Below are 27,869 nucleotides of genomic sequence, written 5' to 3' on the forward strand. Positions count from 1 at the left end.
CCAATAATAATTATTAACCAGAAACAGCAGCACAGGTAGGTCGCATTTGTGATTATGTCATTTCTCTGCTTCAGCAAGGTCAATAAAAGACTCTGAAAGTAGTAAAGCAAAACTGAACTCAAAATCATATTAGGAATTCTGAGCGATATCTCCATACAGGTAATCCAATAAGAACGTTGAAATATTTGAATATCATCTCTCTGTAGATTGCGCTGCTTTTTACCCAGAGTAAAACTATTGGATTGAAGGAATGCTAACCGCTGGGTTAAAATGTATAGTTGTTATTTGGAGAAATCTGTAAACTCGTGATCGACAGTGCTGATTATTTTCCGGAGACGGAGCACTGATGACCTATCCGAGCTAATTGATAAAGCTCACCCAGTGGATACTCTAGCAGAACGTCAAAGAACATTCACCTTTGTATCCAAAGAAACCACAGGAACAACATCAGGAAGCACCATCAATTCCCCTTTTAAATCTTTCCTGTAAGGTATGCTATGTGAATTCATGAAGTTAATCCTCTGATCTCTTTTGATCACAAACAAAGTACTTCTGATGGAGCGCTATGTTCAAGGAGTTACCCCTGCCAACGATTCGGCGTGAAGAATTAAAAGTTTCACAGACAAAAGCAGCTCACCACCACAGCCAATATTGAATGTACTGTACTTGCCGGTACACTATCATGTGCACTGCCTCAAAAGTGATCTTGGCAGATGTTGTTCCCTACATAAAGCTGAACGTGCCAAAGAGAATTTCTGTTGAGAAAACAAAATATTTTTTCTGCCTTGATGTTAAGCCTGTCTTTTAGAAAGTTTATCTCTTAACACCTGCAGCCTAACAAAAAGCACTTTTACTGATCGTATTGCAGGTCTTAAAACATTAACGTTTGGCAGCGGTGGGATTTGAACCCACGCCCCCAGAGAGACTGGAGCCTAAATCCAGCGCCTTAGACCGCTCGGCCACGCTACCTTCCTCCATGTCCATCTTCCTCACATTGCTGGCTTGGACTGGGGGGCTTCAGCTCTTGTCGTCGGATCTAATGATATCATGACATGTGGAAGTGACTGCACCTTCATCTTCCGAGATGCTTTCAATAGCACAAACGCTACTTTCACCGGCACAAACATAGCAATAACGAAGGAGGTGGGTTTCATCCTTTGTGCTGTTTGTAGGGGCGCAACTCTACGTCGATCTACTGACTTGAAGAGCAAAAATCAAAATCCTCTCCTACTACTATTGCTTTTTTCATAGTTTCTTCAAATCCTTCATTTGAACGTCGATTTTGAAGGATATTGATGATAATACCACATAAATTGTGGTTTTCTTGTGATCGCCAATTTTATTCAAATATCAGCCTTTTTTACAGTTCCTTGCGTGTTTCACAAGGTATAATAGCCCCCCTCGCATCCTCAGCTAACATATTTTAAAATTACAATAGCTTATACAGCATGCATGTTTACATTTATATTAAAATTAAAGTAAATATACAAGAATACATACAGTACTAACCCAATAATTCTTGTCAGGTTCTCCAACAAATCTGCGTTGTTATTTTAACATGTTTCAGCTGAGGGTGCAAAAGGAGTATAAATGAATTATCCCGCCAGCCATTCAAAGACCAAATTCCATGAGTGAACATTATTTTCTCAGAAGTTGCCGGCATTGGACTTTGCCGGTGGTATTGAATTATGTCCAAACTGTTGTAGTAGTTCCTTCTTGAAATTCGACACGTGCAAAGCACTCGTAATATCATAGGTGTTAAATTTCGCTGAGTCTATTCGAGTCATGGTGTGTATCCCTGCCTATCATTGGGAGACAGGTAGCTTTTTTACACTCAGATTCCAATCTTCAATGCTTTGTGTGAGAGCTTACATAACTTTCATTTTCTCACATTTTCTGACGACTGTTCCAAAGGGGCACCCTGTCAATTCCGAATACTTTTCAAAAATCTGCCTGCATGTTTGATTATTGTCATTTCATTTAAAAAAAGTTCAATATTGATCATAACTAAAGAAAATAATGATCATGAACAAAAAAGGGATAAAGATGCGAGTCGATCTTGAATCACAGCTGGGTGACACGGGCTTCTGTTCTGATATGGTTGTATGAGAAACAGGAGGAATCGCCAATCTCCTATAGAACATGAGTTGAATCATGAGTGAGACATTTCGTATACTCGTGCATATGTCAACGCCTGACCTACATCGTAAAACTAACATTAAGTTGTCAGAGACATTCATTTATATACAAACAAGAGACAGACCAAGTAATAATTCTACATTAGTTCAGGTGGGTAAACCTGAACTAACTAACTAATAAACCTATTAATAATTCTACATTAACGTGTCCTACACTGATCAGACTAATTGACATGGTCTGATTCAGAGCCTGTGCAGTTCGTGCTAATTACAACAACGACAGTTCTGAAACCTCATCACCGAACTGAGCACAAGTTCAGCTGTTCTCCAGTTTTGTTACGCATGGTTTTTCATTGCAATTGAGTTCAGAGCTGGAGCTGACCTCCAGACAGTACAGTTTTTTGGGTAAGTTGTCGATGCAGGAGGCTGCAGACAACTTACCCAAAGTGTTTTCTATAGCTTTCAGGTGCAGTTCATTTATATAAAAGAATGTAAGTGGTATAAACTCAACAAGCCAGATGGCAGTCGAACCTATAATTTTCTGACACGAGGCCTAACGCGTTATTCATTACGCCACTGACCCTGCTATTATAGTGTTAAAAAAACGCGTTTTCTACGTCTGTTTAAAAATCACTAAAAAAGACAAAGGGCTTGTGTGTTGCGCTAAAATTCCGCTTCATTTTGAATGCAAATAAAAACCGTTTTGTTCCGTGAAATCATACATTTGTCACATGCTTCATACTATACTTCTCTCTTGTATTAGTAAAGCATTTTGATTTAAACTGAACAATATATTGTAACGCAACAAGGGCTCAGGCGGGCGCCGTCGCCGCATTAGGTCGGCCCCCCACCGTCGGGGGCTCGAACCCGGGACTCCCATGTCTCTCTGCAGCGACCCAGCCCGGTGAGCTAAAGAGAGATCTCCCCACAACCCACGGGCTGTGGTCCTGCTATCACAGGGAAGGGCAGTGACGTCACCTGCTCTGGTACACCGGCTCTTACACAGTGCCTGTCGGCCGTAAGCGTTACACTATGAAAGGTTTCATCTATACACTTACACATAATAAGTATACGAATAAATACTCGGAAGAAGCCGCAGCTCAGGTATTAGAGAGATTTAAAATCGGATCGGAGGATTTAGAGTCCAGACTGCAAACCAACAGCTGACACAGGTCTTTTATAGAACCGTTTTGATTTCCTCTACTTTGTCCCCGTGACGTCATTGTCCTGCTCGCAGCCGAGCCCGACACACGTCTGGTTTCTGTCGCTGGGCGCATACCCTGCGGTCCATGCGGGTCCTGATACCCCAGTACAATGACGGGGACGCTAAACTGTAAACAGGTGCCGTCCTTTGGCTGAGACGTAAAACCAAGGTCCTGACTCTCTGTGATCATTCAGGAGAATGGTGGTGGTGGCGGGGAGTCCCCATTACCTGTAAAGCGCATTGAGTGGAGTATCCAGAACAGCGCTATATAAGTGTAAGCAATAATGATTATTATTATTATGTAAAATGCAATAAAAAATAAAACAAAATATCAAACTTTGATTCAAATTAGATTAATATAAAACTGATAAAGCTAATGCTTTTTTCAGGGCTATATCTACTTTTTTTTTAAAAAAGCGAAGTCTGTCGCGACTGAAAGTTAGAGAAGGTATACCAGCGGGTGCCTTCATATCGTGAGCGTCAGTCTCGCCCGTAGCTGCGAGAAGGTTAAAAGCGCACAAGTGATTTGTCTTTCGTCAAAGTAACTGCCGGAGCAGTAAGATGCAGAGCACCATCCAGCAGCTGTAGACGATGTTCGGGGAAGAGCTAATTCTGTTTTCAGCACAGGGAGTGAGAATGAGCTCAGTCCGGCTCCCAGCAGAATCCATCCTGGTTTGGTTACAGTGAGTCTGAGGCTCTTTGGATCGTAACATAAAAAAAACAATTGCTCACATCGTGTGACTTCCACGACAGGAAGGAAAGATATCACTTAAAAAAATCAGAACTGAAGATTTGGATCCGGGGCCTCATACTTATAAAATTATTAAAATAATAATTATCAAAATATCAGATTGTGTTTCTGCAAAATTTCGTGTACAGTACGCCATTTTTATCTAAAACAGTCACAACGAGGGCTTTACACGCAGTCTGGGGTATTTTCCCCTTTTATATTTTTGCCACTTTATATCGAACCTGTTATACTCCCAGAAGTGCACAGTAGCTTGTACTTAATAAAAATGTACAATTCACCGCTGGTATAAACAGATGTGTGCCGTGTTTGCCTTTGTAAGCATTTGTTTAAAAAATAAGTTCACAATACGATAAAAACACAGAAAGCACAAACTTTATAATACAACGATACAAAATCAATACCAAATCATTATGCCAATTAAGTAACTATCCTTTGAAAACAGAGAACACCTTTATATCTACAAAAAACTTGACATTTGTATGTATTTTTGAATTACAAAGCAGACAGTGTAGTCCCTTAATTCAAAGATCAGATCTTGGCCAAAACAAGACAATCAGACGTGGGCTGAATTCGGAACAGGAGCCTTTGCTTAGTCGATTATTGAGCTTTTGATCAATGTCTGAATAAAACAGAGTCGCTTTTTTAACTCTTTGATTAAATTACATGAAAAGCACCTTCCTTCGAGCCGGAATCAAACCAACGACCTAAGGATTCCCTGTTGACTCCACTACAGTCCCCCACTCTACCAACTGAGCTATCGAAGAGATGCTGTAGCATTGCTCTCTGGCACATACTGCCCAATGAAGTAAAATGTGAAATGGGTGATTTAAATCCCACTTCGACATCAAGTTTCCAACTCGTTTCCTTAGTCTCATTTACCTTGAATTTAAGCCACGAACCAGGATTCTACTGTATAAACTTCCAGGGATATTACAAAATGTTTGATGGGGCATCAATCATTCCAGGCGGAAATTGATTCCTTTTTTTTCTCGAGGGATCATATTAAACATTTCATTAGTATCGAGAGGAGGATCACTAGTAGACACAAAACAAACAGTTTCTTCCTGTCTTTATTAGAAAGTAGCGTTTGTGCTACATTAATAATATTTTCGTGGAAATAAAGAAGTTGTAAATTTTAAAAATTTATATTTGAATCGAAATGTGGTTTTGAGTTAAATATTAGCGTGTTCATGTAATTAGTTTGTGTTTGTCATTACTATATATTGCCATGTTACTAGAATTTGTAACTGAAGTTTACTAGTTGTGTTTTTTATGATGATTAGACATTTGAATACAATATTGTATATAATGTATAATTTGAACTACATATTGTTCAGGTGTGAATAATTGTATATTTTAAGAATACATTTCTAAAACAAATCATTGGCTTTATTTACTAGTTTCTACACCTATAAAAATCTTGCTTTGATGTATAATAGAAATCAAAGAAAGATGTCTCTTATACATCAAAGATGAGCAGTGTGTGTCGTGTTCACAGCTGATAACTAGAAGATGTCTGGAAGAGGCAAAGGCGGAAAGGGACTCGGGAAAGGAGGTGCTAAGCGTCACCATAAGGTTCTCTGCGACAACATCCAGGGAATCACCAAGCCCGCAATCCGCAGCCTGGCTCGCCATTAGGGAGTGAAGCGGATCTCCAGGCTGAACTACGAGGAGACCCGCGGGGTGCTGAAGGTGTTCCTGGAGAACGTCACCTACACCGAGCACGCCAAGCACGCCAAGAGGAAGACCGTCACTGCCATGGACGTGGTGTACGCGCTGAAGCGCCAGGGCCGCACCCTGTACGGCTTCGGAGGCTAAACAGGAGCGGAGCTTCACTACCGGACCCCGACGTATAAACCCAAGTGACCCAGTGACATTTGTCACTGCTGAGGTTGCTTTATGGGTCTATTTTCTATACTGTGCTGATCAATTGGAAATCAAATGGCAAAAAAGACCCATTCCCGCACCTAAGGTCAAATATTAGGAATCAAAACTGCTCGAGTGTATGGAAGCACACAGCTTTATCAAGATTTCCAAGTGCAAGATCTTTTTATTCATAAAAGACCCTATTTATGTTGTATGAGAAATATTAATATTAATACAGAATCCTTTTTCACCAAATAAATGGGGTTCCTGACTTCAGAAAGCCTTCTAGACAAATACTAAAAGAGCAAAAATTCAATTTGGTAAATGAAATGAAAACACATACCCTACCAAACCTTGAGTACAGGCCATTCAGGATGATAATACAAAACCATTTATAATTCAACAAATAAAACCTGTCAACTGGTAATCACCACTTATCATAAAAAAATAAGTAGCAATACACAGTAGGGGACTCTTGGGTGCAAGTTAAATCCATGCAAGAAGGGGTTTAGTGTTATATTTCCAAATCAGATATGCAAATGAGAGATCTGGCCCAGCCAATCTCAAAGCTCCCATGGTATGGAATGGAGCTGCTCCCCTTTTCTAGTTATTCACACTGGAGTTAGGTTACATATTAGCACATTTCATCTAACAGTTGCTCCAGAAACAAAAAATGTAAACAAATGATCTGGAATGTGACCAAACCTATGAGAATGTAGTTCAACAGATAACTTGTAAACCTTGTCATAAGATTTTTTTTGTGCTACAAAATATACTTTATTCCGCAAAAAAAAAAAACATCTCAAAAGGAACATCTCACTCATATTAGCACTCCATGTAATAAAAAACAACGGCGGAACGGAGATTGATTGTCCGTTATCAATCTTTTCAAGTGGGGGCGGATTTGCGCAATTAAGAGAGTCCCTCCAAACCTACCACTTGCTATTGTCCTTTAATCCCTGTATAGGGCCCAAAGTCCATTCCAGCACTCCCTCGCCGTGGGGAAACCCCATTTGGCGACGTGGTGCTTCGTCCTCCTCCTGAGGTCCGCCAGGATCCTCTCCTCCAGCTCCCTCGCCCCCCACTTTATGTTGTGCCGGATGAGAGTGTTCCTCGCCTTCCACAGTCATTGTTTTGTGAGGGACAGTAGCAGCCCCCACAGGTCCTGTGTCCCCTTGTCCAGTCCGGTGGGTGCCAGCCCCCAGCAGAATGTACTGGTAACTGAGCACCGCATCCTTTCCCAGGAGTTGCATAATGTTGTCCATTCTGCCCCACACCGCCTTGGCGAAGAGGCAGCTCCAGAACACGTGCTCCTGAGTCTCCTCGACAAAACACGTGTCCCGGGGGCAATGCGGATTCCTGGTTAGCGAGTGTCTGTAGAGAACCTCTCTGGTAGCCAGTCTCTTGTGTACAGCCATCCAGTTGAGGTCCTTCAGTTGGTTGTCAAGTTCTTTGGGCTGTGTCCTTTCCCAGACTTGTCTGGGAACCTGCAGCCTTTCGTCAGCGACCAAATGCCCCCTCACCTCTTTGTACAGGGCTCTGTGGTTGGTGCAGAGCTCTGGCTGTCTCGTGGCCTCGTACCTCCTGCTCCACTTGACAGCGTGGGTGTAGAACTTCGGTCGCCTCTCTGCCTTGGGCCCAGTGTTTGACCACTGGACCAAGTGCCTCATCGGGACAGAGAGCCACAGCCTGACAATGTACTGGTACTTGTGGCCAATGGGCTCCTGCAGCGCCCGACAGAGGTTGCAGTAGAAGATGCAGAGTTTCAGGGGGAAATGTGGGACATCTCGAACCCCTTCCTCGACCGGCTGACACATCCGGTTTCTCGTGATGTACTCGTACTTGCCACCCCAGACGAAGCCGAAGATCATCCCTTGCGGCGCTCGTCTGAGTCTGGCCGGCAGCGGGTACACCACCGCCAGGTAAACCAAAGCAGGCAGGATGTCTGCTTTCAACACCATCACTTTCCCTGTGTAGGACAGCGACCGCGTTTTCCACAGACCCAGCTTCGCATTCACCTTGGCGATCATCTTGGTCCAGTTGTTGGTCTCGTTGTCCTGGCTCTGGAAGGAAACCCCCAGTATTTTGAGGGGCTCCGTGCAGAGCTCGAGACCCTCCGGCGCTGTCGTCCTGTGCTTCCAGGGCCCGAAGAACTTCAGTTTGCTCTTTCGGCCTCGCCCCCCACTTTCGACCATGAGGCTCTGGAGTATTGCTCCATGACCTGCAGGGCCCTCCTTAACCCCCTGTCCGACCTCAGGAACAGCGTCGTGTCGTCGGCGTACTGGGAGATTTTCAGGGTTTCCCCCGCGCCTCCCGGTATCTCCAGGCCGTCGATGACAGGGTCCCATCTCACCGTCTCTGCTAAGGGCTCTTGAAGAGGAGATGATGCCCTCCCTCATGGTGTCTCCGATTTTCCCCCGGCGGAAGATCTTCTGTGCCACTTCCACCAGATCTGCCGCCAGGGTGTCCCAGAAGCAGGTGTAGAATTCCTTGGGGAGTCCGTCCGGCCCTGGCACCTTGCCATTCTCCATGGACAAGTACGCCGCCTTCAGCTCCTCGGCCGCGATCGGACCCTCCAAGTCCTCCCTCACCTCCTCCGGTACTCGTGCCTTCAGCTCCTCCAGAAAAGCATCGCCTGCCTCCACCTCCGTCTGCTTTTCTGAAAACAGCTCCGTGTAGAAAGCGGTGGCCGCTTCTACCTTGTCGCTTTCGTCCAGCACTTCCTCTCCATCTCCCCGTCTCAGGCCGTGGATCACCCTCTTTTTCTGGGCTCCTCGGACCTGATTGAGTTTGCGGAGCCTCTCCTTCAGGTCCCGTGCCCGGCTGAATTGAAGGCTCCTCCCCCGTTAGCCGAGCTGTACTCCTCCTATAGTTGTCTCTGGAGTCGTGCAGCTTCCTTCCTCTCCCTGGCCGCCTTCCGTCTGCAGTACGTCTGCGCCAGGGTTCGGGTCCTGTCCTTCACCGACTCCCACCATTCCACCATGGAGCTGTAGCCGTCTCTCAGATTGACCCAGCTCGTGTAGTCTTTACGGAACAGTGCCTTGAAGTCGTCTTCCTGCAGTATCTCCCGGTTCAGCTTCCAGTACCCACGACCGAATCCCGGCAGGTTGGTGTTAGCCACCACCGTCAAGCGCTCGTGGCTGGAATACCACTCCGGGGACACCGTCGCCGATTCCAGGGAGCAGGTCGTGTGCAGAAAGATGTAGTCCATGCGGCTGCACACTCCCCGGGAGTTTTTCCATGTCGTTCCGGCGTCGTTAGGGCGGCACCGTCTGAAACCGTCTACCAGGGAGAACTGCTTGAGTAGCGACTCCAGCTCTGCCGAGCTAGCGTTGCTCCCCTTCTCCCGGTCAATGTTGAAGTCCCCGCCAAGCACCACCTGTCTGTAGGTGGTGCAGCAGCTGGCCAGGTCAGCAAACACTTCCTTCCGGATAGAGGGTTCCGTCGGAGCATAGACATTAATTGCTCTCAACTTCTGCCCCCTCCAGTCGATGTCTGCGACCAGGATCCGGCCCTGCACCACCGAGAAGGAGGAAACCAGCGTCATCTCTGGGTTTCTGAGGAGGATTCTCACTCCGGAAGAGTGGACCCCTCCTACGCTCCAGCATGATTCTCCCTTCGTCCATTCCCTGGTGAATGTCAGCTTGTCCCTTTCATCTTTCAGGTGGACCTCCTGTAAGAAACAAACTGAGAAAGACTTTGAGACCAGATCATGAAAGACTCCCCATCTTTTCACCGGGTCTCTTAGCCCTCTCACGTTAGTTGTTAGAAAGGTAAGTTTCACAATCATGATTAAACAAGTGAAAGTTGAACCTCCTCTCTTTGTGCTTACAGTGGAAAACTTGGGAGTCTACATCTGGGCACTGTTTAGCCTAGATGTAACTCCTCTCGTTCGGGTCCTGGGGGGAATATGCTGGGCTCCCTCCAGGTCTCGCTGGGGACTGAAAGGTAAACATGCTGGACAGGTCCAGCCCTACCATCAGTCCCAGCTCCAGGGCGGCTTCAAAGTAATCTTGTCTTCCTCGAGGATACTCTCCGCCACCGCTTCGGGAAGGCTTTTTTCTTCCCTTTCTCCAGGAGTTTCGGGGACCTCCAGTTGCTCCTGGGCCTTGGGGGAGGGGGGCTCCACTTCCTGGGCTGCCTCTTCCTGTTGTTCCTGGGCCTCAGGGGAGGGGGTTCCGACTTCCTGGGCTGCCTCTTCCTGTTGTCCCTGGGCCTCGGGGGAGGGGGTAACCTCTTCCTGGGCTGCCTCCTCCTGTTGTCCGTGGGACTCGGAGGAGGGGGGTTCCGTTTCCTGGGCTGTCACTTCCTGTCATCTTTGGGCCTCGGGGGGGGGATTTCCATTTCCTGGGCTGCCTCCTCCGGTTGTTCCTGGGCCTCGGGGGAAGAAAGTTCCGTTTCCTCTAGGATGAGGAAACGGTTCTCCCTTACCACTGTAGGAAAACCGGCTCAGGGACGCCAAATATGTAAGAAAACCGGCTCAGGGACGCCAAATATGTAATCATAGTGGCTCTCTGAAGGCACCAGTTCTGTAGGGTTTGGGCATTTACTGAGACAATTATTAATTGTAGCAGTAAATCACAAAGTTGATTCTTTTGATGGCTTTAGAATCCAACCATGCGACATAACTCAAACAACGCACACACACAGGTACTAATACATGAGGATACATTTATTAATACATAAAATATGCATGTAAACCTAACAGATCTTATCGAGAGGGTTATCAGAATACAAAAGATATATATTCAGTCAGTTACGAAGTGTTACACATATCAAGAGGACATACATTCAGTATATCATTCATTAAGACCGTTTCGTAAAGTGAACTTGGTTACAACTTCTACATTAGATACTCAAAACAAGAACATAACTCTTAGGAATTAAATTGATATCAACTGGTTGGGATTACAATTGAATTCTCGAGCTGTCATGCATTGAAGTTGAATACTCATCCAATCTCTGGGGATTCAGATCTCCTGCGGGCACAAAGAAACAGTTGCAGGCTGTTGCTGTCCAATCTGCGCTCTCTGGCTCGGTGCCAGGCTGTGCTGTGCGGCTTGCGATGGTGCGCTGCAGATGCTCACTGACCGGCTAGTTAGTGTTGGCTTTAACTAGCAAAGTTTGTGCACAGGAGAAAAGATGACTGTGGGTCCCAGCAAGTCAGGAAGAGGACTGGTTCGTTCCTGATGAAGAGCTAGTTCTGAATAGTGATTCAGCTGTCCACAGTTCCGACCTGTTCACGAGGCCTGCTGCTGGTTTCTCTCTGGCAACCTCCACTCTAGACTGAACAAAGGAAGGTTCTGGCACTCGGAAACTCTGGCCGTTCCGTGGTTGTCCGGGCTGAGTCTCAGGATGGTCAGGAGGCGCTCTGCGAGAATGTCCTGCCCTTGGGAGCCTTCTGCTCCTGGGCCGTCCTGCCCTGGAATTCTCCTTTGAATTCCCTTTAGAACAGTCCACAGAATCATCTCCAGAATCTTACTGAATCTTACTGAATCTTACTGAATCTCGTGTTGCCTGTTTTTACCTGGAGGAACTTCAGCTCATTGATTGGCTGAAAGTTCCATGGGCACCAGAGTCCCACGTGGGTTACTCGGCCCTACCAGTCCCTGATTGGTTGATCAAGGTGAGATATGAGTCACTTACTCCCGACACTTAGGAATGCAGTCCAGATGTCCAACTGGCACTCCCTAGACAGATAGGCGCCAATGGGTGACCATTGATCATGATAGCCAGGCTTAGCTAAGTGCATCCCCCTTTGGGAGCTGTCCTTATCAAAAGAAAACATCTTAAATCAGCCTGCATGAATAGTTTCTCTGTGGCTGCACCACAGAGATGAACAGAGAAATGGGGCCTTAATTCTGCCTTATTATTAAGCCTCGCCGCTACACCACTCTTTTCTTTTGTCCTTCCGAAGGTGGATCCTCTTTCCCTTCTTGCTGGGAGTTATCCAGGGCCCTTCCTCCGGTCAGCCATTTTGTCCGTCGTCCTGGCGATCATCTTGAGGCACTGGTGCGGCTGGGGTGTGGCCTCGGCAGTTTCGGTTCTCTGCGGGGGAGGTGCGGGTTCTTTGTTCTCACCTCTCTCCCTTTGTCTTGAGACCGGTTTCTGCTGGTCGGCTTCCACCACCTGCGCAAACGAAGGTTTGCTTACCTTGCATTAGTGAAGGAGGTGTCCCTCGGCGCCGCATCCATCGCACTTTTTGGCTGCCCGGCAGGTTTTTGCCAGGTGCCCCTCTTTGTTACAGTTGTGACATCTGACGATGTCACACGTGTTCTCCTTGTGGCCGGACTGTCTGCACTTCTTGCAGAAATCCGGCATCCTGGGGTAGTAAAGGTACCCCCTGTCAGCTCCGATGTTGAAGCGGGCCAGGGGGTGCTGGAAACCGTCGACGCCCTCTAGGTCCTCTTTCAGGAGGACTCGGTACTGGCCTTTGCCGTACCAGACGCCGCAACTGTCCCTGATCTCCGTCGGTTTGCCCACCACAGTTACATACCTCCCTAGGTACGCTGTTACCAGTGCCATTGGTACGTAGGGGTTGTACGTGAGGATTGTGATGGTCCTCTGGTTTGTCTTCCTCATAGGCTCCGGCCTGAAATCAGAGAAACGGGGGTGCTTACCTTTTTCTCTGATCATTTTCGTTGCCTTTTCATATGAGGCGTCCGTGGCTATGTAGGCCTCCATGTATCTCTCTGCCTTGTTGTCTTGCAGGCAGTAGAGATCTCCGGCCACCAACTGCAGGATCCCTCTCAGGAAGGTAATGAAAAAGGATTTCGCAGTTGGCATCGTCTCTGTTTTCTTGGTCCAGTGGAACCGGATCAGTGTCTTCTTGTCTGCCATCTGGAAAGGAGAAAAAAGAAAAAAGGAGAGAAAGAGAGAGAGCAAGGTCCTGTGGAGAGGACGGTTTAGCTGCTAAAGGAGCAGCGAGTGAGCCCTGGACTTTGTCCTTGTGGGCAAAGCCCAGCTAGGTGCAGGCGCAGGAGGAGAGAGACAGAGGGAGCGGATAGTGCTTCCGAGTCTCGAGGAAGAAAGCAAGCACCGCGGGCAGGCCACGAGTACCTACTCCCAGCCAAGAGGCCAAGGAGGTGGAGCAAGAGAAAGGGGGAGGGGAGAGGAGAGAGCAGAGAGAGAGAACGTTGCTGCCGGATCCCACCCAGCTCAGCTGCTGCTTGGCCTTAACCCCCTAGGCTCAACCTAGGGCGATACCAGCTCAAGCACTCTTCAGGATCTTCGATTGCCTTCTAGAACTTTGGAAAGACAAGAACTGCGGGCATGCCACTTGAACTTGATCTTAGCCAAAAGGCCGATAAAATTGGATTCCAGCTCACTGGCCCTGCAAAACTTAGTTCAAGACTTTAAACTCTCAGACACATATAGATGTATATATCCCACAACAGCAGGATATACATGGTCAGGGAGGAATAGCAGCTCCAGAATTGACTATTGCTTTGTCTCAGAGAGAGTGAAAGTTGTTGGGGTCACTCTTCACCCTGTCTTCTTCTCAGATCATCAGGCTTTAGGGTGTAGAGTGGAACTCCAGGGCGGGACTGTCTTTGGCCCAGGCCTCTGGAAACTCAACACAAAGCTGCTAGAGAACGAGGGGGTAGTATCCCGCTACAAGGAGAAACTATCACAGTGGCTGTCCTTGCAGTGTCTGTACGGGTCAGTAAGAGAGTGGTGGGAGGAGGTGAAGGTGAGGACAAAGGCCTTTTTCATGGCTGAGGGAAGGAAGGCTGCTGCCAGACGGAGAGGAGTGCTAGCCAGGAAACAGAGGCAGCTGCAGCGTCTCTACACAATGCTGCACAGTGGCTTCGATGTGCTTGAGGATATCACCCTTTTAAAAAAGGACATCCGGAGCATAGCCGAAGAAAGCAGTCGAGGAGTGCTGTTAAGAAGCAGAGTGCAGTTCTTGGAAGAAAATGAGAAGTGTACCTGCTTCTTTTTCAGGAAAGTGGTAGGCTCCAAGTCTGTTCTCTCTCTTCCCTCCTCATCAACTACACTTTCCATGACAGAGCTGAGTGCTATCCTCTCCTGCATCGAGGCCTTCTTGTCACGGACGTCCAAAGGGACTAACTGTGGGGAGCAAGAGTGCGGAAAAAGACCCATATGCGTAGCGGCGAGACGGGAAAAAGGCCCGGGCTCATTAGTGCAAAGAGTTCAGGAATGCCGTATAGAAACCTGTGCCCTCAGGGAGCGGACGTGGGGCGCCCTGGTGCTAGGCGGGTCTCAGGACATCCGAACGTCAGTGCTGAGCGAGGACAGAGTGCAAGACCCAGAAATATATAGCCCAAGGGAAAGAGAGGGAAAGGAAGGACAGCAGACCAGGAACTAGGGACAGGACAGAGAAGGACCGCCCTCTGGCTGCAGAGCGCGTGACACTTCTACTCAAGACTGTACAGCTCTACAGAGGTAAAGGATGAAGAAATTCATTTTTTTACCTCAAAGCTAGAAAACGTTTTGAGTGAAGAAGATAGGGAAGTACTTGAGGGGGATTTGACAGTAGAAGAGCTGAGAGGCTATGGAGAGCTTACAGAAGGGGAAAACTCCGGGTGCTGACAGGCTCCCTAAAGGGGCGTCTGCTTTTACTACTTGCATGAATGAAGGCAAAAAAAAGCCAATCCATGTGAACGAACGGCGCTTTACAGAGGAGTACTGCCTGACTGGATCGTTGATGAACGACAGAGGTCACTCCGACCTCTTCTCGGTTTTCTTCAATGACTTACTAAGGATCTTCTTCACATTCGCCCATGCAGGGGAAGCCAGTTACACCAAAGCAAACGCAGGAAAGTGCAATTCAAGCAGAGACCAGGAGAGACTTGTTTACACCGAGAGTGGGCGGAGAATGGAACAATGCGCCCAGCCCTGTTGCTGGAGCCGACTCTTGATGAGATCTTGGGCTCACTAAGAAGCCCCCGCTGGATGCTAATCTTTCTGTTGTTCTTGCAGGTCCTGCACTGCATTTGAGCCAACAGAGCTCGTCCTGGTCTGTCGGCACAGCCCAATTGCGAATGATCTGCTCCGTGTACAGAAGGAACGTGCGTTTGGTACAAGAGTGCATGAAGGCACCGGAAATACATTGGCAACAAATGACCGGTCGCTCAAGACCTCTGTGAAGTACAGGAGCGTGCAAAACGATGCTGTTTCCGCCCAGTCTCGAACCGGGGACTTTTCAGGTTTCAGCGTCACTTTAGGAAGGGGGTGCTGCAGAGAGGAACAGAGGGCTCCATGAAACAAAACGCTGAAACGAGAAAGGGAAGCGTCACTTTAGGAAGGGGGTGCTGCAGAGAGGAACAGAGGGCTCCATGAAACAAAATGCTGAAACCCGGGATCGAACCAGGGACCTTTAAATCTTCAGTCTAACACTCTCCACACCCACCTGCTCCAGCCTTCCTGTGTTGCGGCATGAGCGCACCAAGAGGAGCGGGAGAGTGTTGCAGGAACGTCACTCAGAAGGAAAGCCACCCAGGTGCGCCCTCTGAGCTCTGTCCAGCGCATCTTCCTCGCATGGACTCCTGCCTGCGACGGGCAGGAAACAATTAGCAAGAACAGAACGACACCCCATGGGTGTCTCATGACCGCACCTTAGGTTGTGACACGTGCAGGTGTGAGGGGTTGCCGGGCTACTTTGGAGCAGAGCTTGGGCGGAGGGGGGGCAGGAAAGCAGACAAAGAGGTGACACTTCAAGGTCTGCACGATCACAGCTCTCCGACGCCCCAGGCTTCCGCTCGATAAGCTACTGGACACACCCGCCCCTCCTCACACAGACCGTGGAAAAGCCCCCGAGTGGGAGGGCTCTCTCTTCCTCCCAGGAGCTCTTGGACACGACCCACAGACAGGGCGGGGGGAGCTGCCGCCTGCAAACACGGCTCCAGGCAGGACTCCACTCCGCAGGAGCCGCAGAGCAGAGGAGATGGGGGCAGCTTAGCTCCTGTGCAGAGACCTGAGCTGTTGTTGCTGTGGATGCTGTCTTTTCTGTTCTCGGGGTAGGACATCAGGAAGCACATTGAAGCGCTGCGACATGCACTGTACAGATGCCGCCACTACTGGGCCCGATTTCCCCGGATCGAAACCGGGCTGAAACAGGCCTGTTTCGTTTGTTGCCACGCACACTGTTTGGGGATTCGCCTAGCGCTGTGATCGAAAAGACCCACTCACCTCTTAGTGTGGCGGGATCTGCACAGTGGATGTCGCAGCGCATCCTGCTTTCACTTCAATGCACGTCCTGATGTAACCCGGTCTCCCGCGTGACAGGTGGGGATACTCGCCACTATACTAACGAGGAAGACATCGCTCTCTGCTTAGTGTGCAAAACACTTACTTGCAGCATTGTGGGTGCTGTGGTTTAAATGCTATTGGTTTGTGTACAGAATACCCCTATCCCAGTGCATTGTGCCACATTAAATAAACGCACGAGAAAAAGAGATTCAGAACGCAAAGCTGTGTCAGTGTTCTGTGTAAAAAATCGGTTTGAACATCATGGGAGCTGTTTTTAATAAGCTGCTGAGTAAAGAATATTTTAATCTTCCTGCTGTCAGTAGTATTGTGCATATAGTTGACTCTTACCTGAATGAAAACAGGACGTAAAGAAAGGGTTTCAGAATTCAGACAAAGCTTTATTCGCGTGCTTACAGTCTGAGTAATTGGAGACTGCACTATTCTGTTGCCTATAGTCATATACGGGTTTTTCGCATGAAGCCGTATTGAACAGTATTTCTCGCGTTGTGATCTTGTGTATACAGCGGTCCCCCAGGTTCCAGTTAGTGCGTAATTACGCATCGATGAAAAACCGGAGGTTTAAAAAAAGATAATTAGCTCACTGATACTTTGATGTAGAGGCTGTGGAAATATCCACATGTCGTGGTCTTTAAAATGTATTTGGTTTGAAGGCGTTCTGTGCTTCCGTTGCGAAGATATGGACAAAATAATATTCGTGATTGGTCAAAAAAATGTCATATAAACGAAAAAGTAAAGGCTGAGAAAGCATTCACAATGTATTTTATACACAAAGCAAGTATTCTCGCGATTCTAAGAGGTTTCGTGTAAACGCTACAGGCGTGCCAAAATCGTTATCGAACTTCAAGCTAACTTTACTCCGGTGGACCTTTCGCGTGTGAGGCGAATGTGATAAGCACTACACTACGGAAACGGTGGTAAGACGTGCCCAGCGGCCCAGCGCTGAGCTTCGCCAATGCGATTCAGCTGTTTCCAGTGCCTTTATTGGAGTGCGCTGATGGACCGTGCTCTCTCTCCAGAGACCAGCACGCCTGTCATGGACGGAGCAGGAAAGGCGGCGCCACATTCTACAGCCCTCTCCACGCAATCGACGAAATCGGGCTACTGAAGTGGAGAAAATCGCCTCTCCAGAAAGTGCAAATATCATCTTGGAGACTATAAATCCTATTGCCGAAGGTCAGCCCTGTCTACCAGAGTAACCCTCCCACAGCGATGATCAGCTCGTCTCACACGCGAGAAGTTTCGGTTGGAAACAAGCGCCCCATCTTCTCGCACGTTTTGCACGTTCGAGTAGTTTTAATGCGGCTCTTTCGTACACGGTGCTGATCTTTTGGAAAGCAGGAGGCAAAACCGAGTCGAACCGCCTGGGTGAAAACCAGGAACCCTAACCGCTAGACTATATGGCAGCGAACAACCATGCTGTTCCCGGCATCATGCAAGCAAACTACATAAATATGAGAAAACACGCAAGAGAGTTGTCACTCAGAGTGTCGAAGGGTCGATGTATACTGGGGCTCAGTTGAAATGCAACGTCAGGACTTTTCCGAATTGTGTCACACGAAGAGAGCACAGCCCTTTCCGCCCTGCCGCGTGTGTCTCGGTAACTCGCTGTGATCGTATAGTGGTCAGTACTTTGCGTTGTGGCCGCAACAACCCCGGTTCGAATCCGGGTCACGGCAGAATAGGGGCGTCTGCTTTTACTACTCGCACGAATGAAGGCAAAAAAAAGCCAATCGACGTGAACGAACGGCGCTTTACAGAGGAGTACTGCCTGACTGGATCGTTGATGAACGACAGAGGCCACTCCGACCTCTTCTCGGTTTTCTTCAATGACTTACTAAGGATCTTCTTCACATTCGCCCATGCAGGGGAAGCCAGTTACACCAAAGCAAACGCAGGAAAGTGCATTTCAAGCAGAGACCAGGAGGGACTTGTTTACACCGAGAGTGGGCGGAGAATGGAACAATGCGCCCAGCCCTGTTGCTGGAGCCGATTCTTGATGAGCTCTTGGGCTCACTAAGAGGCCCCCGCTGGATGCTAATCTTTCTGTTGTTCTTGCAGGTCCTGCGCTGCTTTTGAGCCGACAGAGCTCGACCTGGTCTGTCGGCACAGCCCAATTGCAAATGATCGGCTCCGCGTACAGAAGGAACGTGCGTTTGGTACAAGAGTGCACGAAGGCACCGGAAATACATTGGGAACAAATGACCGGTCGCTCAAGACCTCTGTGAAGTACAGGAGCGTGCAAAACGAGGCTGTTTCCGCCCGGTCTCGAACCGGGGACCTTTCGCGTGTTAGGCGAACGTGATAGCCGCTACACTACGGAAACCGGTAGGGACTGCTGCTGGTGTCTCGCTTGCGTTTCGGGCTGAGAAAGGGACGCGTCACTTTAGGCAGGGGGCGCTGGAGAGAGGAACAAAGGGCGCGATGAAACAAAATGCCAAAAACCGGGATCGAACCAGGGACCTTTAGATCTTCAGTCTAACGCTCTCCCAACTGAGCTATTTTTAAAGCCCACAGCCACCTGCTCCAGCCTTCCTGTGATGTGGCATGAGCGCACCAAGAGTAGCGGGAGAGTGTTGCAGGAACGTCACTCAGAAGGAAAGCCACCCAGCTGCGCCCTCTGAGCTCTGTCCAGCGCATCTTCCTCGCATGGACTCCTGCCTGCGACGGGCAGGAAACAATTAGCAAGAACAGAACGACACCCCATGGGTGTCTCATGACCGCACCTTAGGTTGTGACACGTGCAGGTGTGAGGGGTTGCCGGGCTACTTTGGAGCAGAGCTTGGGCGGAGGGGGGGCGGGAAAGCAGACAAAGAGGTGACACCTCAAGGTCTGCACGATCACAGCTCTCCGCCGCCCCAGGCTTCCGCTCGATAAGCTACTGGACACACCCGCCCCTCCTCACACAGACCGTGGAAAAGCCCCCGAGTGGGAGGGCTCGCTCTTCCTCCCAGGAGCTCTTGGACACGACGCCCAGACAGGGCGCGGGGAGCCGCCGCCTGCAAACACGGCTCCAGGCAGGACTCCACTCCGCAGGAGCCGCAGAGCAGAGGAGATGAGGGCAGCTTAGCTCCTGTGCAGAGACCTGAGCTGTTGTTGCTGTGGATGCTGTCTTTTCTGCACTCGGGGTAGGAGTGAATGTTGAGTTGCCCTTAGAAATGAAGCAGAGCACTTCAACGGCACGGGTGTGTGTGTGTGTGCGCCCTGGTGATTCTGGGAGACAGATCGAACCTGGGCTAAAAGAGAGGGGGCTAAGCCCTCTTCCATTTGCTAGTTCAAAGTTGTACAACCCATTTGTATCTGCTAGGCGGCGCAGTCGTCGTGCACAAAGAACACTTTGAAAAGCGTCAAAGGCAAGTCATTCCGAGTTGGTCGTTTGTGTTTTCCGTTCAGACGCGAAATGCTGACATGATCTCTCGGCTCCTCGGTTGTCATTTCTGCTCCGTAAAGGGATCACAGCACGCGTCGGCTTCCAGCATGCTGGGTCGGAACACGATGCCGGGGGTTGGAGAGAGCGACGTCTTTCTCGTTAGTATAGTGGCAAGTATCCCCGCCTGTCACGCGGGAGACCGGGGTTCGATTCCCCGACGGGGAGTAGCTTTTCTTTCACCTCCTTAGAGAAATGACTGCCTTTCACTTCTCTGTTTTCTTTCACAGCGTCGTGCACCTTTTCATTGCTCTCGCTTTCAGAGCCTCCGCACGGCAGTCGACTCGACATCAGGAAGCACATTGAAGTGAAAGCAGGAAGCGCTGCGACATGCACTGTGCAGATCCCGCCACACTAAGAGGTGAGTGGGTCTGTTCGATGCACAAAGAACGCTTTGAGAAGCGTCAAAGGCAAGTCATTCCGAGTTGGTCGTTTGTGTTTTCCGTTCAGACGCGAAATGCTGAAATGATCTCTCGGCTCCTCGGTTGTCATTTCTGCTCCGTAAAGGAATCACAGCACGCGTCGGCTTCCAGCACGGTGGGTCGGGACACGATGCCGGGGGTCGGAGAGAGCGATGTCTTCCTCGTTAGTATAGGACCTGTCACCTGTCCCCACCTGTCACGCGGGAGACTGGGGTGCATCAGGACGCGCCTTGAAGTGAAAGCAGGATGCGCTGTGACATGCACTGTGCAGATCCCGCCACACTAAGAGGTGGGTCCAGTGGGTCTGTTCGATCACAGCGCCAGGCGAATCCCCAATCCCCTTTTGTGCCTGGCGACAAAAGATGTCTGTTTCCGCCCGGTTTCGAACCGGGGACCTTTCGCGTGTGAGGCGAACGTGATAACCACTACACTACGGAAACGGTGGTAAGAAGTGCCCAGCGGCCCAGCCCTGAGCTTCGCCAATGCGATTCAGCTGCTTCCAGTGCCTTTATTGGAGTGCGCTGATGGACCGTGCTCTCTCTCCAGAGACCAGCACGCCTGTCATGGACGGAGCAGGAAAGGCGGCGCCACATTCTACAGCCCTCTCCACGCAATCGACGAAATCGGGCTACTGAAGTGGAGAAAATCGCCTCTCCAGAAAGTGCAAATATCATCTTGGAGACTATAAATCCTATTGCCGAAGGTCAGCCCTGTCTACCAGAGTAACCCTCCCACAGCGATGATCAGCTCGTCTCACACGCGAGAAGTTTCGGTTGGAAACAAGCGCCCCCTCTTCTCGCACGTTTTGCACGTTCGAGTAGTTTTAATGCGGCTCTTTCGTACACGGTGCTGATCTTTTGGAAAGCAGGAGGCAAAACCGAGTCGAACCGCCTGGGTGAAAACCGGGAACCCTAACCGCTAGACTATATGGCAGCGAACAACCATGCTGTTCCCGGCATCATGCAAGCAAACTACATAAATATGAGAAAACACGCGAGAGAGTTGTCACTCAGAGTGTCGAAGGGTCGATGTATACTGGGGCTCAGTTGAAATGCAACGTCAGGACTTTTCCGAATTATGTCACACGAAGAGAGCACAGCCCTTTCCGCCCTGCCGCGTGTGTCTCGGTAACTCGCTGTGATCGTATAGTGGTCAGTACTTTGCGTTGTGGCCGCAACAACCCCGGTTCGAATCCGGGTCACGGCAGAATAGGGGCGTCTGCTTTTACTACTCGCACGAATGAAGGCAAAAAAAAGCCAATCGACGTGAACGAACGGCGCTTTACAGAGGAGTACTGCCTGACTGGATCGTTGATGAACGACAGAGGCCACTCCGACCTCTTCTCGGTTTTCTTCAATGACTTACTAAGGATCTTCTTCACAATCGCCCATGCAGGGGAAGCCAGTTACACCAAAGCAAACGCAGGAAAGTGCATTTCAAGCAGAGACCAGGAGGGACTTGTTTACACCGAGAGTGGGCGGAGAATGGAACAATGCGCCCAGCCCTGTTGCTGGAGCCGATTCTTGATGAGCTCTTGGGCTCACTAAGAGGCCCCCGCTGGATGCTAATCTTTCTGTTGTTCTTGCAGGTCCTGCGCTGCTTTTGAGCCGACAGAGCTCGACCTGGTCTGTCGGCACAGCCCAATTGCAAATGATCGGCTCCGCGTACAGAAGGAACGTGCGTTTGGTACAAGAGTGCACGAAGGCACCGGAAATACATTGGGAACAAATGACCGGTCGCTCAAGACCTCTGTGAAGTACAGGAGCGTGCAAAACGAGGCTGTTTCCGCCTGGTCTCGAACCGGGGACCTTTCGCGTGTTAGGCGAACGTGATAGCCGCTACACTACGGAAACCTGTAGGGACTGCTGCTGGTGTCTTGCTTGCGTTTCGGGCTGAGAAAGGGACGCGTCACTTTAGGCAGGTGGCGCTGGAGAGAGGAACAAAGGGCGCGATGAAACAAAATGCCGAAACCCGGGATCGAACCAGGGACCTTTAGATCTTCAGTCTAACGCTCTCCCAACTGAGCTATTTCGGCAGTGCGCAAAGCCCACAGCCACATGCTCCAGCCTTCCTGTGTTGTGGCATGAGCGCACCAAGAGTAGCGGGAGAGTGTTGCAGGAACGTCACTCAGAAGGAAAGCCACCCAGCTGCGCCCTCTGAGCTCTGTCCAGCGCATCTTCCTCGCATGGACTCCTGCCTGCGACGGGCAGGAAACAATTAGCAAGAACAGAACGACACCCCATGGGTGTCTCATGACCGCACCTTAGGTTGTGACACGTGCAGGTGTGAGGGGTTGCCGGGCTACTTTGGAGCAGAGCTTGGGCGGAGGGGGGGCGGGAAAGCAGACAAAGAGGTGACACCTCAAGGTCTGCACGATCACAGCTCTCCGCCGCCCCAGGCTTCCGCTCGATAAGCTACTGGACACACCCGCCCCTCCTCACACAGACCGTGGAAAAGCCCCCGAGTGGGAGGGCTCTCTCTTCCTCCCAGGAGCTCTTGGACACGACGCCCAGACAGGGCGCGGGGAGCCGCCGCCTGCAAACACGGCTCCAGGCAGGACTCCACTCCGCAGGAGCCGCAGAGCAGAGGAGATGAGGGCAGCTTAGCTCCTGTGCAGAGACCTGAGCTGTTGTTGCTGTGGATGCTGTCTTTTCTGCACTCGGGGTAGGAGTGAATGTTGAGTTGCCCTTAGAAATGAAGCAGAGCACTTCAACGGCACGGGTGTGTATGTGTGTGCGCCCTGGTGATTCTGGGAGACAGATCGAACCTGGGTTAAAAGAGAGGGGGCTTAGCCCTCTTCCATTTGCTAGTTCAAAGTTGTACAACCCCTTTGTATCTGCTAGGCGGCGCAGTCGTCGTGCACAAAGAACACTTTGAAAAGCGTCAAAGGCAAGTCATTCCGAGTTGGTCGTTTGTGTTTTCCGTTCAGACGCGAAATGCTGACATGATCTCTCGGCTCCTCGGTTGTCATTTCTGCTCCGTAAAGGGATCACAGCACGCGTCGGCTTCCAGCATGCTGGGTCGGGACACGATGCCGGGGGTTGGAGAGAGCGATGTCTTCCTCGTTAGTATAGTGGCAAGTATCCCCGCCTGTCACGCGGGAGACCGGGGTTCGATTCCCCGACGGGGAGTAGCTTTTCTTTCACCTCCTTAGAGAAATGACTGCCTTTCACTTCTCTGTTTTCTTTCACAGCGTCGTGCACCTTTTCATTGCTCTCGCTTTCAGAGCCACCGCACGGAAGTCGACTCGACATCAGGAAGCACATTGAAGTGAAAGCAGGAAGCGCTGCGACATGCACTGTGCAGATCCCGCCACACTAAGAGGTGAGTGGGTCTGTTCGATGCACAAAGAACGCTTTGAGAAGCGTCAAAGGCAAGTCATTCCGAGTTGGTCGTTTGTGTTTTCCGTTCAGACGCGAAATGCTGAAATGATCTCTCGGCTCCTCGGTTGTCATTTCTGCTCCGTAAAGGAATCACAGGACGCGTCGGCTTCCAGCACGGTGGGTCGGGACACGATGCCGGGGGTCGGAGAGAGCGATGTCTTCCTCGTTAGTATAGGACCTGTCACCTGTCCCCACCTGTCACGCGGGAGACTGGGGTGCATCAGGACGCGCCTTGAAGTGAAAGCAGGATGCGCTGTGACATGCACTGTGCAGATCCCGCCACACTAAGAGGTGGGTCCAGTGGGTCTGTTCGATCACAGCGCCAGGCGAATCCCCAATCCCCTTTTGTGCCTGGCGACAAAAGATGTCTGTTTCCGCCCGGTTTCGAACCGGGGACCTTTCGCGTGTGAGGCGAACGTGATAACCACTACACTACGGAAACGGTGGTAAGAAGTGCCCAGCGGCCCAGCCCTGAGCTTCGCCAATGCGATTCAGCTGCTTCCAGTGCCTTTATTGGAGTGCGCTGATGGACCGTGCTCTCTCTCCAGAGACCAGCACGCCTGTCATGGACGGAGCAGGAAAGGCGGCGCCACATTCTACAGCCCTCTCCACGCAATCGACGAAATCGGGCTACTGAAGTGGAGAAAATCGCCTCTCCAGAAAGTGCAAATATCATCTTGGAGACTATAAATCCTATTGCCGAAGGTCAGCCCTGTCTACCAGAGTAACCCTCCCACAGCGATGATCAGCTCGTCTCACACGCGAGAAGTTTCGGTTGGAAACAAGCGCCCCCTCTTCTCGCACGTTTTGCACGTTCGAGTAGTTTTAATGCGGCTCTTTCGTACACGGTGCTGATCTTTTGGAAAGCAGGAGGCAAAACCGAGTCGAACCGCCTGGGTGAAAACCGGGAACCCTAACCGCTAGACTATATGGCAGCGAACAACCATGCTGTTCCCGGCATCATGCAAGCAAACTACATAAATATGAGAAAACACGCGAGAGAGTTGTCACTCAGAGTGTCGAAAGGTCGATGTATACTGGGGCTCAGTTGAAATGCAACGTCAGGACTTTTCCGAATTATGTCACACGAAGAGAGCACAGCCCTTTCCGCCCTGCCGCGTGTGTCTCGGTAACTCGCTGTGATCGTATAGTGGTCAGTACTTTGCGTTGTGGCCGCAACAACCCCGGTTCGAATCCGGGTCACGGCAGAATAGGGGCGTCTGCTTTTACTACTCGCACGAATGAAGGCAAAAAAAAGCCAATCGACGTGAACGAACGGCGCTTTACAGAGGAGTACTGCCTGACTGGATCGTTGATGAACGACAGAGGCCACTCCGACCTCTTCTCGGTTTTCTTCAATGACTTACTAAGGATCTTCTTCACATTCGCCCATGCAGGGGAAGTCAGTTACACCAAAGCAAACGCAGGAAAGTGCATTTCAAGCAGAGACCAGGAGGGACTTGTTTACACCGAGAGTGGGCGGAGAATGGAACAATGCGCCCAGCCCTGTTGCTGGAGCCGATTCTTGATGAGCTCTTGGGCTCACTAAGAGGCCCCCGCTGGATGCTAATCTTTCTGTTGTTCTTGCAGGTCCTGCGCTGCTTTTGAGCCGACAGAGCTCGACCTGGTCTGTCGGCACAGCCCAATTGCAAATGATCGGCTCCGCGTACAGAAGGAACGTGCGTTTGGTACAAGAGTGCACGAAGGCACCGGAAATACATTGGGAACAAATGACCGGTCGCTCAAGACCTCTGTGAAGTACAGGAGCGTGCAAAACGAGGCTGTTTCCGCCCGGTCTCGAACCGGGGACCTTTCGTGTGTTAGGCGAACGTGATAGCCGCTACACTACGGAAACCTGTAGGGACTGCTGCTGGTGTCTCGCTTGCGTTTCGGGCTGAGAAAGGGACGCGTCACTTTAGGCAGGTGGCGCTGGAGAGAGGAACAAAGGGCGCGATGAAACAAAATACCGAAACCCGGGATCGAACCAGGGACCTTTAGATCTTCAGTCTAACGCTCCCCCAACTGAGCTATTTCGGCAGTGCGCAAAGCCCACAACCACCTGCTCCAGCCTTCCTGTGTTGTGGCATGAGCGACCCAAGAGTAGCGGGAGAGTGTTGCAGGAACGTCACTCAGAAGGAAAGCCACCCAGCTGCGCCCTCTGAGCTCTGTCCAGCGCATCTTCCTCGCATGGACTCCTGCCTGCGACGGGCAGGAAACAATTAGCAAGAACAGAACGACACCCCATGGGTGTCTCATGACCGCACCTTAGGTTGTGACACGTGCAGGTGTGAGGGGTTGCCGGGCTACTTTGGAGCAGAGCTTGGGCGGAGGGGGGGCGGGAAAGCAGACAAAGAGGTGACACCTCAAGGTCTGCACGATCACAGCTCTCCGCCGCCCCAGGCTTCCGCTCGATAAGCTACTGGACACACCCGCCCCTCCTCACACAGACCGTGGAAAAGCCCCCGAGTGGGAGGGCTCTCTCTTCCTCCCAGGAGCTCTTGGACACGACGCCCAGACAGGGCGCGGGGAGCCGCCGCCTGCAAACACGGCTCCAGGCAGGACTCCACTCCGCAGGAGCCGCAGAGCAGAGGAGATGAGGGCAGCTTAGCTCCTGTGCAGAGACCTGAGCTGTTGTTGCTGTGGATGCTGTCTTTTCTGCACTCGGGGTAGGAGTGAATGTTGAGTTGCCCTTAGAAATGAAGCAGAGCACTTCAACGGCACGGGTGTGTATGTGTGTGCGCCCTGGTGATTCTGGGAGACAGATCGAACCTGGGTTAAAAGAGAGGGGGCTTAGCCCTCTTCCATTTGCTAGTTCAAAGTTGTACAACCCCTTTGTATCTGCTAGGCGGCGCAGTCGTCGTGCACAAAGAACACTTTGAAAAGCGTCAAAGGCAAGTCATTCCGAGTTGGTCGTTTGTGTTTTCCGTTCAGACGCGAAATGCTGACATGATCTCTCGGCTCCTCGGTTGTCATTTCTGCTCCGTAAAGGGATCACAGCACGCGTCGGCTTCCAGCATGCTGGGTCGGGACACGATGCCGGGGGTTGGAGAGAGCGATGTCTTCCTCGTTAGTATAGTGGCAAGTATCCCCGCCTGTCACGCGGGAGACCGGGGTTCGATTCCCCGACGGGGAGTAGCTTTTCTTTCACCTCCTTAGAGAAATGACTGCCTTTCACTTCTCTGTTTTCTTTCACAGCGTCGTGCACCTTTTCATTGCTCTCGCTTTCAGAGCCACCGCACGGAAGTTGACTCGACATCAGGAAGCACATTGAAGTGAAAGCAGGAAGCGCTGCGACATGCACTGTGCAGATCCCGCCACACTAAGAGGTGAGTGGGTCTGTTCGATGCACAAAGAACGCTTTGAGAAGCGTCAAAGGCAAGTCATTCCGAGTTGGTCGTTTGTGTTTTCCGTTCAGACGCGAAATGCTGAAATGATCTCTCGGCTCCTCGGTTGTCATTTCTGCTCCGTAAAGGAATCACAGCACGCGTCGGCTTCCAGCACGGTGGGTCGGGACACGATGCCGGGGGTCGGAGAGAGCGATGTCTTCCTCGTTAGTATAGGACCTGTCACCTGTCCCCACCTGTCACGCGGGAGACTGGGGTGCATCAGGACGCGCCTTGAAGTGAAAGCAGGATGCGCTGTGACATGCACTGTGCAGATCCCGCCACACTAAGAGGTGGGTCCAGTGGGTCTGTTCGATCACAGCGCCAGGCGAATCCCCAATCCCCTTTTGTGCCTGGCGACAAAAGATGTCTGTTTCCGCCCGGTTTCGAACCGGGGACCTTTCGCGTGTGAGGCGAACGTGATAACCACTACACTACGGAAACGGTGGTAAGACGTGCCCAGCGGCCCAGCCCTGAGCTTCGCCAATGCGATTCAGCTGCTTCCAGTGCCTTTATTGGAGTGCGCTGATGGACCGTGCTCTCTCTCCAGAGACCAGCACGCCTGTCATGGACGGAGCAGGAAAGGCGGCGCCACATTCTACAGCCCTCTCCACGCAATCGACGAAATCGGGCTACTGAAGTGGAGAAAATCGCCTCTCCAGAAAGTGCAAATATCATCTTGGAGACTATAAATCCTATTGCCGAAGGTCAGCCCTGTCTACCAGAGTAACCCTCCCACAGCGATGATCAGCTCGTCTCACACGCGAGAAGTTTCGGTTGGAAACAAGCGCCCCCTCTTCTCGCACGTTTTGCACGTTCGAGTAGTTTTAATGCGGCTCTTTCGTACACGGTGCTGATCTTTTGGAAAGCAGGAGGCAAAACCGAGTCGAACCGCCTGGGTGAAAACCGGGAACCCTAACCGCTAGACTATATGGCAGCGAACAACCATGCTGTTCCCGGCATCATGCAAGCAAACTACATAAATATGAGAAAACACGCGAGAGAGTTGTCACTCAGAGTGTCGAAGGGTCGATGTATACTGGGGCTCAGTTGAAATGCAAC

The 27,869-nt window shown here is 50.5% G+C and overlaps 12 non-coding genes across 12 annotated transcripts; 5 read left to right on the forward strand and 7 right to left on the reverse strand.

The window, feature by feature from the left end:
* Positions 1–887: 887 nt before the first annotated feature.
* Positions 888–969, reverse strand: trnal-uag (transfer RNA leucine (anticodon UAG)). Its single transcript has one exon. It is a non-coding gene; the product is annotated as a tRNA-Leu (tRNA).
* Positions 970–6,217: 5,248 nt separating this feature from the next.
* Positions 6,218–6,273, reverse strand: LOC148665380 (U7 small nuclear RNA). The gene has a single exon (XR_015939044.1). It is a non-coding gene; the product is annotated as a U7 small nuclear RNA (small nuclear RNA).
* Positions 6,274–17,799: 11,526 nt separating this feature from the next.
* Positions 17,800–17,871, forward strand: trnah-gug (transfer RNA histidin (anticodon GUG)). Its single transcript has one exon. It is a non-coding gene; the product is annotated as a tRNA-His (tRNA).
* Positions 17,872–18,445: 574 nt separating this feature from the next.
* trnav-aac (transfer RNA valine (anticodon AAC)) lies at positions 18,446–18,518 on the reverse strand. Its single transcript has one exon. It is a non-coding gene; the product is annotated as a tRNA-Val (tRNA).
* A 1,890-nt stretch (positions 18,519–20,408) lies between these two features.
* On the reverse strand, positions 20,409–20,481 carry trnav-cac (transfer RNA valine (anticodon CAC)). The gene has a single exon. It is a non-coding gene; the product is annotated as a tRNA-Val (tRNA).
* A 694-nt stretch (positions 20,482–21,175) lies between these two features.
* Positions 21,176–21,247, forward strand: trnah-gug (transfer RNA histidin (anticodon GUG)). The gene has a single exon. It is a non-coding gene; the product is annotated as a tRNA-His (tRNA).
* A 756-nt stretch (positions 21,248–22,003) lies between these two features.
* trnaf-gaa (transfer RNA phenylalanine (anticodon GAA)) lies at positions 22,004–22,076 on the reverse strand. Its single transcript has one exon. It is a non-coding gene; the product is annotated as a tRNA-Phe (tRNA).
* A 1,024-nt stretch (positions 22,077–23,100) lies between these two features.
* Positions 23,101–23,172, forward strand: trnad-guc (transfer RNA aspartic acid (anticodon GUC)). The gene has a single exon. It is a non-coding gene; the product is annotated as a tRNA-Asp (tRNA).
* A 621-nt stretch (positions 23,173–23,793) lies between these two features.
* trnav-cac (transfer RNA valine (anticodon CAC)) lies at positions 23,794–23,866 on the reverse strand. The gene has a single exon. It is a non-coding gene; the product is annotated as a tRNA-Val (tRNA).
* Positions 23,867–24,560: 694 nt separating this feature from the next.
* On the forward strand, positions 24,561–24,632 carry trnah-gug (transfer RNA histidin (anticodon GUG)). Its single transcript has one exon. It is a non-coding gene; the product is annotated as a tRNA-His (tRNA).
* Positions 24,633–26,485: 1,853 nt separating this feature from the next.
* trnad-guc (transfer RNA aspartic acid (anticodon GUC)) lies at positions 26,486–26,557 on the forward strand. The gene has a single exon. It is a non-coding gene; the product is annotated as a tRNA-Asp (tRNA).
* A 621-nt stretch (positions 26,558–27,178) lies between these two features.
* trnav-cac (transfer RNA valine (anticodon CAC)) lies at positions 27,179–27,251 on the reverse strand. The gene has a single exon. It is a non-coding gene; the product is annotated as a tRNA-Val (tRNA).
* Positions 27,252–27,869: the final 618 nt, after the last annotated feature.

This window comes from Lepisosteus platostomus, chromosome 5 (genome assembly GCF_059453375.1).
Source record: "Lepisosteus platostomus isolate fLepPlt1 chromosome 5, fLepPlt1.hap1, whole genome shotgun sequence".
In the NCBI taxonomy this organism is placed as follows: Eukaryota; Metazoa; Chordata; class Actinopteri; order Semionotiformes; family Lepisosteidae; genus Lepisosteus; species Lepisosteus platostomus.